Source organism: Saccopteryx leptura, chromosome 6 (assembly GCF_036850995.1).
Source record: "Saccopteryx leptura isolate mSacLep1 chromosome 6, mSacLep1_pri_phased_curated, whole genome shotgun sequence".
Taxonomy (NCBI): domain Eukaryota; kingdom Metazoa; phylum Chordata; class Mammalia; order Chiroptera; family Emballonuridae; genus Saccopteryx; species Saccopteryx leptura.
Genome location: NC_089508.1, coordinates 169242556 through 169255943, shown reverse-complemented (window position 1 = coordinate 169255943; position 13388 = coordinate 169242556). Strand labels below are relative to the sequence as shown.

The following is a 13388-nucleotide window of genomic DNA, read 5'->3' as shown; positions in this document are numbered from 1 at the left end:
ATGCATTTCTGCTGCCTCGGGGGTTGGGTCATCTGTGTGTGATGTTTGGGAATTGCCGGAAGACATCCTTACTCCAGAACAGGACCTGAAGAGTTCCGTCTAGGGCACCCGGTCAGAGTGCTGGGTGTGATTGTGGGAGTTGTGGGTGTCATGGGAATTAGTTTTTGGAGGGAAAGTGAGGGATGCTCATGAACCTGGGAAGCATCCAGATCTCTGCCACAATTGAGCAGGGGGAATGCAGCCCCATGCCTGGATCTGGGCCTTCCTCTTACTTCGACAGGTGTCTCTTTGGACTGGGAGCAGGTAGGAGGAGATGGAGGACTAGAATTCGGGACACCGAAGGAAGGAGAAGTCACCCAAAGCCAGCTCTGTCCATGTGAGATGTCTGGGAGGGGCAATTCCAGTGTAAAAAATGGAAGAAAACTATTAAAGATTTAGGAATAGGAAGCATTTTAGATATCTCAGTATGGAAATATCAGCCCAGGCCCTGCCTGGGGTGTTCATTTGTTACTTTATATTTCAAGCAGGTATATGTTGATTCTCAGCCAGGTTATTCCTGTTTCTCAAATAGTAGCAAAATGCCTCAGGTGAATAAAGAGCTGTTAGTAACTGATGAGCCAGCTGGCCACTTGAGGGAATTCTAGAGAAATTGATTTCCTGAGAGAATTCTAGTCTCTGGGGTAGACCTGTGAGTTTATGAATAAAAATCCATCCTGCTTATTTCACTGGGCTGAGGAAAGGCTTGCATGTGATGGAGTGACTGTGAATGTGGTCTGTGAGTCCTGGATGCATTCAAGAGAGGAAACACTGATTAATTCATAAAATCTCAACTACTTTGCACGTGGAAATTAATAAAGGAAGACTTGACAAAGGGCTGGAGTAGAAAGAGACTACATAGGAAACTTTTCTTTTAAACAAGTTTTCAAAAAAATTAGCACAATGTTATACAAAATTTGTCATTTTTTTCTTGCTTTAGTTATGTTACAATGTTCCTAAGGATTATGTTTGTCATTCATTTGTGACTGCCTAATAGAGGCCATTAGACTGTCTCTGGACTTTGAGATAGAGACACTCCCTTAACCTAAACAAAGGACACTTTTCTTAGTTGAACAACAGGGCAAAAGTAGGTTTACACAGATTATCTCAATTCAACGCACAACAACTTGTGTAGCTACAATTACTAACCATCATTTTGTGGTCTAGAGAGAGGCTCAGAGAGATGAAGTAACTTGACTCACATCACACAGCTGAACAAACAAGATGCCCCCAGCAGTGAGTTGGTTTCACAGTTAGGAAAGCGGTGATTCCTTATCTAGAGGTGACTCTCCCCACCTCCCATCACCTCCAGCTGTCCCCACCTGTTAGCTCACAAATGTGGCTTGGCATTCGCAGGATAGAAGGCGTGGGATGGTCTGGCCAAACCTATCACATCACCATTGGAACATCAACTGAGTGCACGTCTTCCGAACAGTGGTGCATGCATCGCTCTGCCAGCTGTCTGAGTTAGCTTCTGGCTTTTGCCCAGGAGCGTGGATGAGTGAAAAAAGATGGAAAAGCATATACTTTTTTTCTGCCTTACTTAAGTGCAGATCTGGGCCCAAGGCCCCTCGTCACTCTGTGTCCCTGTCCTCTTCCCGGACATGGAAGGAGCCAGGCTCCCTATTCCGGGTCAGCCAGGCAGAGAAAGCAGGACACACCCAGCACTCTAAGCCAGATGGTGGAGCTCCACTCTAGAGTGGTCCAGGAACCTAACTGGGACATCTGGAACTCACACATTTTTTATGGCTTAATCAGTCTCTCTCTCTTTCTTCCCCCTGGGGAAGCACTGGACAGTGAGATTTGAAGGATAAAATGATATTTATTTATTTATACGACCACTGCTCTATACTTTTCTGTACCTTGCTTTAAATTTTTTTTTTAATTTATTGATTTGAGAGAGAGAGAGAGATTTTATTTCTTTGCTCTGACTAGTAGAGCAGGGGTCCCCCTTATTTCGGGATGCAGGGGAAGGAAGAGAACCGTGGATGGAGTGTCAGGACATTGCGGTTTGGGCCTGCCCTCGCCTCTAATTTACGTGTGACTTTGTGGAAACTCTCATTGTCCTTCTCAGGGTCTGCATCAGTCAAATGAGGGCACTGCACTCGATGATCCCTAAAGTCTCTGCCAGTGCAGATGACCCCTTGAGCCTTTGTTTTGTATTCTGTTTTCCCATGAGGTCATGGTCAGCCCCTCTTTGCTTAGTTCCAGATTCACAGAGAGGCGTTTCTAAGCCTTCCCCCCGCGAGGGAAGGCAGAGCAATAAGAAAATGGATGAGAGCAGCAGTTGTTGGCTTCAACTCAGCAAGACCAGCCGACATCTATGTTGGATAGAAGGGTCTTTGGTTGCTTCTTACCCTTCAAATCCCAGTCTTTTTCTCATTTAGACAGTAGACTTGGTGAATGGACTCTGTGCAGGAGAGAAATGGAATAATGGATGATTGATAGGTCCACTCCTTAGCAGAACACTACCATTAATTTAAATGAGTATTATTAAAGTGAAATCCTGATTCATTTGTTGGCACACAGATTCTCTCTTTAGGATAAGGCTACCATTGATAAGGGCATAAAGGCGACAGTTGCTCCTATCTAGACTGGTCAAACAAACAAGCAAACCAACAGAAAGCAACTCCAGGTCTGTAGATGATCACCAAGCTGTGTTCAGTTACCCTTGCCAATATTTTAAATGTGATGGCTGACATCCAATAGAAATAACCTACCCAAAGGCCAAGTAATGCCACAGACACTGCATGAGGTAGGGGTGGTTTTTGATTTGTTACCACTGAACCTGCAGTATTTAGTTTTTGGCTGGCATGTACTCAGCCCTCTGTAAACACTGGTTGGATGAATGGATACATTTAACACTTACTTTGCAGGAATAATTTCAAGGAGGGAGATGATCAGCACATGCATGCATTTGTGTTTGGAAACGATCCTCTCCTTTGCTGACAACTTTCTAGAATATTAATTTTTAAGAGATAAGACCCAGGTCTAAGAAACTGACATGAGATCACTGAGCCAAGAGAAACATGACAACCCTTTAGCAGAAAAAGCAGAATTAACTGTAACCTGTGACCTGACTTGGGCAAATGTGTCAGGAAGGCCATCTATCATGTGTACGTCTTTCCTCCGGCCTCCATCCATTCTTTTCCGTCTTCCAAATCCTGCATCTGGCCTCAATATCAGCCTGTTTCAGGGGCCTACCTTGGTGTGTCTTCCTTTCAAAAAGAACCATCGTGTCTCCTACTGCGAATGATTAAAAAGAGTGAATAGAGACCTTTCTGTCTTCCTTCAAATGGAGAAAATTGTCACCATGACTTTTTGAACCAGGATCTGACATAGATCTTAATTGGGGCCTCTTTCTGCCTTTGCACAGAAACTGCAGTCATTAGGGCTATTATCTGCAATTAGAGAGGCCAGTCTGCATTGGTACAGCTGACTCCACCGTTTAGAAAGCTGGGTTAAGAAGAAGCCCATAGTTTCTGCTGCTGTTATAGTCTCCCTGTTAGGGTTCGCCATTTCTCCCTCCCTCCCTCCCTCCCTCCCTCCCTCCCTCCCTCCCTCCCTCCCTCCCTCCCTCCCTCCCTCCCTCCCTCCCTTCCTTCCTTCCTTCCTTCCTTCCTTCCTTCCATCCATCTTTTCTGCTATTATTGCTAAATCTCTTTTAGAGCCCAAGGGCACTAGAGGCTTCTTAGCAGGCTAGAGGAATAAAGCCCTAGAGGGCTCATTAGACCCTAGAGCCTAGTGGGCTCTTAGAACATTAGAGGGCTCTTAGAGCAATAGAAATTTAGTGGGTTCTTAGAATGCTAAGCTCAGAGGGCTCGTAGAGTCAGAGTACTCTAGTGAACTCTTAGATCCCTATACTTCTAGACCAACAGAACCCTACAGAGCTCTTTGATTCCTAGAATTTTAAAGCATTAGTTGTCTCTTAAAGACCTAGATTCCTAGATGGCTCTTAGCTGTCTAAATCTCAAAAGAGCTCTTCCAGACTTAGAGCACCAATTCCCAAGAGTGCTCTTACAGCCCAAGACCCTGAACGCAGCTGGCACTGTGGGCCTAGCTGCAGTACAGTCAGCCATTTAAATGGAATATTTTTATGCTCATTTATTTGTTTTCTTAAAGAGTTTTAGTCCCTCGCCTTACCACATCTGCCAACTTTCTCTGGGATTATGGTATATTTGGAGTTTTCTCTGTTATTGGCTTTGATTCTAAAAATCCCTTCTTTGGTTTGCGGGGTGGGGATAGTTAAACACATTTTGCCAAGCTCATCCCTGTTTGTAAACCATCCAGTTCATGGTCTCAATAATCTGTATGTACTAATAATCACTAGATCCTTTTAAAGGGAGCGTCTATAAAAGAAGGCAAAATGAAGAATTAGAGTATATTCATGAAACCTAAAACCTTAGATCAGAAAGCATTTGAAGTACTATAGGTATTAGAATGTGTCATAGACAATATAATAAGGTGTAATAATAGCATTTTCCTATTTTTTTGATTGAATAAATATTTATTGACCATCGACTCTGGCCCAGCAATGTGATGCTTATCACAGGAGCATCTACTCTAAAACATATAGGGAAATTAATTTGATAACAGTAAGAATTAGCATTTATTGTAGCCTATATTAAGGCTTTTTATCCATTATTTCATGTAATTCTCCTACTCGGTTAGGTAGATGTCTTTCCAAATAGGCTTCCCATTGTATTGATGAGAAAACATAGAGATCAGGAAGTTTGCCAAAGATTGCACAGCCTTAACTGGTGGAACCAGAATGCAAACTGACCCGAGTTCACACTCTTAACTCCACTGTATGGTGCTACCTTACACTCTACCCTCTTCTTAGCTTCTCCCACCTTTGGGTTATGAGTTGTTGGTTCAAATTGGAGTTCACCTCAAGTCCCGGGTAAGTCCTTCTTGGTATCTGTTTCCCCTGAGTCATGAATGAGTAGTTCTGGTTAGGAGAGCCACACAGACCAGCCAGATGGTGCCCTCCTCTGTGTAGGGTTGGACTTGGGAGTAGTGCTTGGTTCTGGAAGCTCTCCAGCCTACCCATTGGGGGCAGCCTTGCTTTTGAGCAGCTCCAACCTGTTGTACTTACCCAGTCAGATTGCCAGGGATGTGCCCACCACTCTTAGCATTGGAGGCTATTTTAAATTGACTTAGTGAATATACCAATGACGGGTTCTTCTTCTTCTTCTTCTTCTTCTTATTATTATTATTATTATTATTCTTTTTTTTGTGACAGAAACAGAGAGAGGGTCAGATAGGGACAGAGAGACAGAAAGGGAGAAAATGACAATTATGAATATCCCCATTTAGGATTTGTTTCTTACGACTCTGCATGCCATTCATTAAAGTGTCAGCAGGTCTCATTCATGTCATTTTATGTCCTGCTTCTTGTTCCACAATATGTCATGACATCTTCCCATGTTTTAAATAGTCTTCTATAACATCATTTTAAATACTGACATAATATCCTTGTGTGTGGGGACCTGGTTAGAATTAATCCCATTTTGTTTAGATATCTTTCAGTGGTTTCCAAGACCTTGGAATGAACAACAAAAACGAAATGATGGATTCATTTTCAGTTGCCGTTTTTTAGCTGTAGTTAAATGAAAAAGCTACCCCAGAATGAGAGGTTGAATAACTTGCCCCAAGTTGCTCAACTCACAGGTATCAGACTAGAGACTCGACTCCCGCTGTCTTTGATCTTAGTCTTATATTCTTGTGATTGCTCCAGCTGCTTCCGCCGTTGTGCCATTTTCCAAGGAAACCCATTTTCCCTCTCCAATGAGTGTGCTTGTTTTCTCACCGCCACCCCTGCTTGCCTCCCTGTCCTGCTGAGGGTGTTGACATTTGTGGAGGTACAAGGTGTCTTAGGACCTGAAGCTGCACAGCTGGAAAGGAAACATACCCTGTCCTTTCCCACCTCTTCCCTCTCCTTAATGGCTTAACCTATATAAGGTGGGAAGCTGGTTTTAATTTGACATTTTCTTGTGTAAAAGTGTGTTTGTTTTTAAAACTCCACCCCCCCACCCCTTAATTCTTTCAAGGAGACCTTTGTTTGAAATCATACACTCTTTCCCTCCAAGCCAATCTGTGCCCTGAATCTTGATGGGATTACTTTGTTTAGGGGATATTGATAAACTGAGAGTGGGGTTTCTGATTTATCTAACTAAATGAATTTAAATGATGGCCTTAGAGTAAGCGCTTTGAACAACTTAGAAGGTTTGAAAAACATTGACTATAACTCCCTGCTTCTACAGACTCCATCCCGGGTTTATTCCACAGAGAAGGTATGTTTTTGTTTTGTTTTGCAGTTACCTTACCGCATGCCCTAGCTCAGATGCTTCGGGCTGTGAGACATGATGAGAAAAGCTGAGCTTTGCTTGGTTAAGGGCAGAAAGAGAAATAAGGCGCCCGTTATTCTAAACCTTCTCATTTTAATGATTAAGAAAAGTATGGGCCAAAGAGGGAAAACAATTTGCCAAAGGTCACATAGCAAAATAGCTTTTATTTTATTTTTTATTTTTGAAAGTGAGGTTTAGGACTCATTTCTCTTTCTTTTCTTTTTTTTTTTTTTTTTAATATACTTTTTTTTGAGGGGTGGAATGTGAGGAGCTCTTGTGGGCTGAATTTGCCCCCTTAAAATTCATGTGTGTAAGTCCTAATCCCAAGTATCAGAATGTGACTATATTTGGAGATAAGGGTCTTTAAAGAGATCATTAAGTTAAATGAGGTCATTAGGGTGGGCCCCGGTCCAATAGGACTGGAGTCCTTATGAGAAGAAATTAGGACACAGACACACACACAGCAAGACCCCATGAAGGCACAGAAAGGCGAAGAAGGCCGTGTATAAGCCAGGGAAGAGGCCTCGAAGAAACCAAGCCTGCTGCACGTTGATCTTGGTCTTCTAGTCTCTGGAATTCTGAGAAAATGAATTTTGGTGTTTAAGGCACCCAGCTTCTGAGACATTGTTATGGCAGCCCCAGCAAACTGATACGGGGCAAATTAAGACATTTAAAAACTCACAACTTCCAACGGGGAATGTTCTCAATGAACAGAAAAGGGGAATCTAGCTAATAGTATATTTATAAGAAATTATGCCATGCCAGAGTCCAGGCTAACTGAGTTTGAGTCATGATTTTATATATGGCATCTTCTTCCATCCTTATAAATGCCAAGATCATAGTTATTCAACCCACTTTACAGTTGCAGAAACTGAGGTTCAGAAAGTTGCAAGGTTATTCACTAACTGGTGCAGCTAACCCCAGATTCAGTCCATTGCAAGCCTTTAAAACCCTCAGTAGTAGTATATTGTGCTACTTCCCAATGAGGAAGTTAATCCAAGCTGTTTAGTAAACATTGTTACCAAGTTTTTTAAAGTTAATAAGAAGAGAAAATGTACTCCACAGTCTCAGTGACCTGTAATCTGCTTAATTGATTGGACAGAAAGATTTGGGTCCCTGATTTTAGAATGAAAACAGAGATTAGGGAAATTTAAAAAGATAATCAAGGTATTTGAGGTTCACCAATGGCTTATACCTTTGCATGTTGAAATAGACAGCTACACATAATGAAGGATTAATATTTGTGGTGATAGACCCCAGGCCCTGAAGATATCTAACTCTTCCAAGGGAAATCTATTACCCACACTGGGTCACATTTGCTAAAGCAGGAAACCGGATCCACACATCTGTAATGTGAGCAGATGTGGAAATGCCAGAATTTTACAGTGACTTGTTTTAGAAGTAGTTTAAAGAATAAGATCTGGGAAATATGCAATCAACCAAAAACAAACAAACCAACAAAAAACAAACAAAACTCAAATTAACTGGAGCTGCTAGTAAACCCAGTTGTTATGATAAAAGAAATATGAGCTGCTTTAAATATTGAGTATAGATGGCCCTCTTACAGCTGTGTCCTCCCTGTTTTTAAGAATGTGTGGGCCCTGGCTGGTTGGCTCAGTGGTAGAGTGTCGGCCTGGCGTGCGGAAGTCCCGGGTTCGATTTCCGGCCAGGGCACACAGGAGAAGCGCCCATCTGCTTCTCCACCCCTCCCCTCTCCTTCCTCTCTGTCTCTCTCTTCCCCTCCCACAGCCAAGGCTCCACTGGAGCAAAGTTTGCCCGGGCACTGTGGATGGCTCCTTGGCCTCTGCCTCAGGCGCTAGAATGGCTCTGGTCGCAACAGAGCGACGCCCCGGAGGGGCAGAGCGTCGCCCCCTGGTGGGCATGCCGGGTGGATCCTGGTTGGGCGCATGCTGGAGTCTGTCTGACTGCCTCCCCATTTCCAGCTTCAGAAAAATACGAAAAGAAAAAAAAAAAAAGAATGTGTGGTCTATCAATGCTTAATAGTATAGGTTTTAAATCTACTTGGACTTTATTAGTAAGAAGACTTTGTTTTCAGCCTGTACTGGGGTTAAGTCCTAGTTAAGTCAGCCTTAGATTAGCTGTGCAACTTTGTGGCCTCTACCTTTAGGATAGAATATTACTTCAACCTCTTCTCACTATTTTTCATCATCTCCACCATTACCTTAGCTCAAGCCTCTGCCATCTGACTATAAGAACCCCCTAATTGAATCGTCCCCCCTAAGGCTATTCTCCATGCATCATTCTGCTAAAACATCTATTGCATTTAGTATGGCTGTCAAGGTTCCACGCAGCCTGGCCCTGTCTCTCTCTTCAGACCCCAATCCTGCCCCTGCCCCTCAGTGACATGGCATCAGCCATCCCCCCCTCTCACTGTCCCCGGGACCTGCCGTGTCCGTCTCCAGCTCAGAGCTTCCGCCCTGGCTGCTCCCTCTGACTGGGGAGGAGCCATCTTTTCTAGGAGCAGTTTGTTACTTGACTTGCTCCACCAGATCATGCAGGGCTCTGTTCAGTGCTCAGCTTCTCAGACATACCTTTGAAAACCTCATCAGAAACAGACCCAGACTCTCTTCCCAGCCTCCCCCATCCCCTTACCCTCTTTCTGAAGTTTACTATGACTGTTGAAACTACACTCATTTCATAGGTTATTCATTCTTTGCCCTTTCAACCACACAGCCCAACAGCAGGGAATCTATGTGGCTCACTGTTGTGTCCCTAGTCCTATGAAGAGGAGGCATTTACAATCGTTAAAGGAATGAAGGGCTAAATAAATAAATGAATGAAAAGGCGCACTGCTACTCTATTGTCAACTAATGTTTTGAGCGCAGTGGTTTGGGGAGAACAACGATAAGGAAACGGTGTTATCAGAGGGCTATGAGACTGTCTGCTCCCCGGTGATGCTGACCATGTCTACATTGTTCCCTGTATCACCAAAGCCTAGCTCAGTCTAACCTTGGATGAATGGAATGATGAATGAAAGATGAAAAGACTTGGGATAGATAACGGGGTCAGAAGTGATAAAACAGTGATGAAAACTGCTGTGTCTTGGACGTCTTGAAGAGACTGGCAAGGGTTGTAACTTGTTTGCTGTCTTAGACACACTTTAAGATGTGTCCCATCTTGCTTGGACACACACGGGACAGTAGCATCTGTAAACGTCAGTAGTCACAGCACTTTTGGAAACAGTTCTGAGCATAGGAACAAAAAGAACACACATTTTGGAACTGTTGCAAAAGACGATTATTCTGCTGGTGTTGGAATCATACAATGTTCAATAGTGACTATTGGAAAGAGTGCAACTTCATGGCTTTGCAAGTAGGGGATGAAGGCTGCAGGCCTTTGGGTATAGGAAATCTCTTCCTGTAACAGCAGTGTGATATTTGCAAATAAAAGCAGTCTTGAATACATTCCAGGAGGTGCCTGTTGTGTACGGCCTATGATCTTTGTTGAAGGGGAGAAAACATTTCATTATGGGATTAACTGCCCACTGGTCTCATTTTTGAGCTCTGATCATTTTTATGTCAGTTTTTTAAAATTATTTTTATTTATTCATTTTAGAGAAGAGAAACATAGAGAAAGAGAGAGAGAGAGAGAAAGAGAGGGAGGGAGAGAGAGAGAGAGAGAGAAAGAGAAAGAGAGAAGAAGAAGAAGGAGGAGGAGGAGGAGGAGGAGGAGGAGGAGGAGGAGGAAGCATTTACTCCCATATGTACCTTGACCGGGCAAGCCCAGAGCCCAGGGTCCCGAACCGGTGACCTCAGCGTTCCAGATTGACACTTAATTCACTGCGCCACCACAGGTCAGGGCTGAGCGCTGATCATTTTTAAGTGGATCCTGATTTGTATTTATTTTAAGGGTTCATTTCCTTCAAAGTCGGCCTGACCTCTTGAATCTTGAAGTCTTTGATCTCAGAGCATCTGCAGTTTTCTCTGTCAATATAGCTGGGAGAAGTTTGGGGCCCAAGAGTAAAAAATGGCCACTGCTTTTGTAACCACCTAGCTAGCAAATGAAAGCGAAGCTGTGGGTATGCAGGCTTCTCGGTGGATAGACGGCTGTGACCAAGAGAATCAGTCACCATCATTGCCTGCTTCTTGTGTCAAGAAAGAGCCAGAAGAAAGTAATCTCCATTTCCTCTGCTCCCCATACTCTATCTTCAGAAGTGACTGGGCTCTTCTTGCAGGAAGGCAGTTAAAGCATATATATACAAATGAAAAAGAAATGAAAAGTCAAGTTACTTTTTGGGGACAGAGTGGGTAGGCATCCAGGTGAGAGACAGTGACCTGACTAGATTTGGGTCCAACTTTTTGGGGTGTTTTTTTTTTGTTTGTTTTTTGTATTTTTCTGAAGCTGGAAACGGGGAGAGACAGTCAGACTCCCGCATGCGCCCGACCGGGATCCACCTGGCACGCCCACCAGGAGGCGACGCTCTGCCCACCAGGGGGCGATGCTCTGCCCCTCTGGGGCATCGCTCTGCTGCGACCAGAGCCAATCTAGTGCCTGGGGCAGAGGCCAAGGAGCCATCCCCAGCGCCTGGGCCATCTTTGCTTCAATGGAGCCTTGGCTGCGGGAGGGGAAGAGAGAGACAGAGAGGAAGGAGGGGGGGGGTGGAGAAGCAAATGGGCGCTTCTCCTGTGTGCCCTGGCCGGGAATCGAACCCGGGTCCCCCGCACGCCAGGCCGACGCTCTACTGCTGAGCCAACCGGCCAGGGCCCTTTGGGGTTTTTTTGACATATGGAAATTATTGCTGTGTTTTTGCCATCAGAATTTATGATCTTGCTCTTCCCTTCTGTCTTTGTGGCCAAAAGAGAGACATTGGCTACTTTGACTGTAAAGCGGACTCTAGGATTGTCACCAACGGCGTGACCTTGGTGACCAAGTCCAACAACCACAACTTCATCATTTTTCTCGATGAGATTCAATCAGCCATCACTGGGTACAAAGGCTACGATTTTTTCTTCTTCTTCCTATTCTCAGTCAGCTGGACTCTGACACACTTTCTGATGGCAGAGTGTGGCTGCTTGGCTTTAACCCTGACTTGTTCCCTTTGCATGGAAAGCACCTCCTCAAGGACTGACCTTGCGGGCTGTGCCCAAATGGGCTTTCTCCATACTATTTCTCATGCCACATCTGGTGTCGTCAGTGGCGCCTGGGCTTCCTGGCAGTGTGAAGATCGCGACAACCCTTGGGGGCTGTGCCCAAGTGGGCTTTCTCTGTACTGTTTCTCATGCCACATCTGTCGTCAGTGGCTCCTGGGCTTCCTGGCAGTGTGAAGATCGCGACAACCCTTGGGGGCTGTGCCCAAGTGGGCTTTCTCTGCACTGTTTCTCATGCCACATCTGTTGTCAGTGGCTCCTGGGCTTCCTGGCAGTGTGAAGATCGCGACAACCCTTGGGGGCTGTGCCCAAGTGGGCTTTCTCTGCACTGTTTCTCATGCCACATCTGTTGTCAGTGGCTCCTGGGCTTCCTGGCAGTGTGAAGATCGCGACAACCCTTGGGGGCTGTGCCCAAGTGGGCTTTCTCTGCACTGTTTCTCATGCCACATCTGGTGTCAGTGGCTCCTGGGCTTCCTGGCAGTGTGAAGATCGCGACAACCCTTGGAGGCTGTGTCCAAGTGGGCTTTCTCTGCACTGTTTCTCATGCCACATCTGGTGTCGTCAGTGGCTCCTGGGCTTCCTGGCAGTGTGGAGATCATGACACCTGTCCATTCTTCCAGCACCGCTGGCTGGAACAAAAGAGCATTTCGGTCCAACTTGTAGAGGAATGTGTATTTATTGAGCACCTACTATGCATCAGAATCTAGGCTTAATACTCCCTCAGTTGTTCGGGGCAGAGAAACGTTTCTGTCATTTTCCAGCCAGGACCGTGGCTCCAAAGTCCCCTCTCTTTCACCATTTCATCAGGCGGTCCTGGTATATATCTATACATTGGTTCTTTTGCTGCAGAGCGAGTGATGAGTCCTGGACAGACTGGTCCAGCCTCCCATAAAGACCCAGTCTCTGCTGTCTGGACTCTAAAGCAGAGCAAACTGGGGAACATCTCTGGGCTTTGAGACAGTCCCTTCCTCCCACGCTGTCTCTCCAGGGGCTCTTTCCACGGCAGCGTGGTGTGAGTTGCAACATTGCAGCTGTTCTCTTAAATGCATCCGCCACGGGACAGTTTTAGGAAGTTGCATAAACCAGGGGTTTGTGTGCTTATAACCGCAATCTCCAGGCAGCCCCCGCCAATTTGAAAAGTATAAGGTCGGACTTGGAGAAGAATCCCTGTGGCCACCACAAATAGATGGGGAGTAATTGCCTGTCATTTGAAGGTGCCGCTCACACATTCCAAGCCCGGAGCCCGCATGCCTCCTCTGGGAATCGCATTTTGGCTGGCTTTCAGATTTAGTGAAAGAGTTTCTTGTTTCTGAGAAGCAATTGGGGGGGGGGGGGGGAGATTCGCTAGACTTCCCTGTCATTCTAAAGGCCCGGTCAGAGCCAGCTGCCAGTCAGGAGTGATCAAAGGGGAGAAACACTTCTAAAAGAGGAAGTGGGCACCATGGATTGGCGACCAGCCCAGAAAGGCCGAGTGCCTTGCTTGGGGTCACAGAGTCAGGACCAGAATGCAGGGCTCTTGACTCCCATCCCAGGGGCCTCTCTACTGTCCTTTGTTGCCTTTCAGCTGGTGTAGCCATTTGCAGCGTGACATTAACTCACATCCCTCCATGAACACCTGACCATTCTCCTAAATCACAGGCCCCCGTCCCTAACTATCTGCTGCACGGCTGTTTGGTGGACCGGCGCGTCTAAATCATTACTCATAGTCCTGTGTATCAACTTCGTTACTTTCCTTTCTGTTCTCCATTTTTACCGTTGGGTCCTTTCTGCTGTCCTGCCGGGAAACTTCAGTCGAAGCTGACACGTCACCTTCTGTTCCCTTCCAGGTGCTAAGTTGAGTCCAGCCTTCTCTGCTGTACAACGTGCATTTTCTGATCCACGTTCTTGCCACCCC

At 45.4% G+C, this 13388-nt stretch overlaps 1 protein-coding gene and 1 pseudogene across 2 annotated transcripts in view; one reads left to right on the top strand and one right to left on the bottom strand.

The window, feature by feature from the left end:
- The window catches only part of DPYSL3 (dihydropyrimidinase like 3), a 111175-nt gene that overhangs the window by 53486 nt on the left and 44301 nt on the right, over nt 1–13388 (top strand). The window lies entirely within an intron of this gene.
- LOC136376042 (small ribosomal subunit protein uS12-like) lies at nt 1989–12106 on the bottom strand (annotated as a pseudogene).